The sequence below is a fragment of the Etheostoma spectabile genome, chromosome 13 (assembly GCF_008692095.1).
Source record: "Etheostoma spectabile isolate EspeVRDwgs_2016 chromosome 13, UIUC_Espe_1.0, whole genome shotgun sequence".
NCBI classification, from domain to species: Eukaryota; Metazoa; Chordata; class Actinopteri; order Perciformes; family Percidae; genus Etheostoma; species Etheostoma spectabile.
The window spans coordinates 3,746,370-3,747,585 of record NC_045745.1 but is presented as its reverse complement, the minus strand read 5'-3'; positions in this window follow the sequence as shown (position 1 = coordinate 3,747,585).

Genomic DNA, 1,216 nt, shown 5'->3' with positions numbered 1-1,216 from the left:
ACTGTACTCAAATATATCAGTCAGTGCCTGGAATTATGGAAGAAATTCATTTTATAGGTCATAGAAGTTCGTTATTTTTTTCGTCCAACGACAGAAGTATGAAACTTTGGTGTCAAATATCTCCAAAATTATACAGTAAAAATGTCTCATTTTCAGTATGATTGTAGTACCTGATTTACTGTACTCAAATATATCAGTCAGTGCCGGGAACTATGGAGCAAATTCATTTTATAGGTCATAGAAGTTCGTTAAGTAGGAAACTTTGGTGTCAAATATCTCAAAAATGATACAGTAAAAATGTCTCATTTTCAGTATGATTGTAGTACCTGATTTACTGTACTCAAATATATCAGTAAGTGCCTGGAATTATGGAAGAAATTCATTTTATAGGTCATAGAAGTTCATATCTTTTGATCGTCCAACTACAGAAGTATGTGACTTTGCAGTCAAATATCTTAAAAATGATACAGTAAAAATGTCTCATTTTCAGTATGATTGTAGTACCTGATTTACTGTACTCAAATATATCAGTCAGTGCCAGGAACTATGGAGCAAATTAATTTTATAGGTCATAGAAGTTCGTTAATTTTTTCGTCCAACGACAGAAGTATGAAACTTTGGTGTCAAATATCTCCAAAATTATACAGTAAAAATGTCTCATTTTCAGTACGATTGTAGTACCTGATTTACTGTACTCAAATATATCAGTCAGTGCCTGGAATTATGAAGCAAATTCATTTTATAGGTCATAGAAGTTCATATTTGTTTTTGTCCAACAGCAGAAGTATGTGAATTTGCTGTCAAAAATCTCAAAAACTATACAGTAAAAATGTCTGATTTTAGGTATGATTGTCGTAAGTGATGCCCTGTACCCATATGTGTCAGTCAATGCCTGGACATGGAGCAAATTATTCTAGAGTAAGGTCTGGCTCCTCCACACATAGCCTAGACTAGAGTAAGGTCTATCTCCTCTACACATAGCCTAGAGACCGAGACACTCGCCCACACGTAAAAACAGCACCTCTGATTCATAGTTTAATCATTTTTTAACCATAACAGCCAGTGACTCACCAAAAGTTGCGTCTAAAACCTGGAGAGTTAGCGGTTACGGAGGTCTCTTCCGGGTCTTTCTAGCATCTACCGGTGATTTTCTATTGAGCCTGGAACTTCCAGCTTCTTTGGGCTTTAAATCCAAACTGTTACATCCAAGATTGAT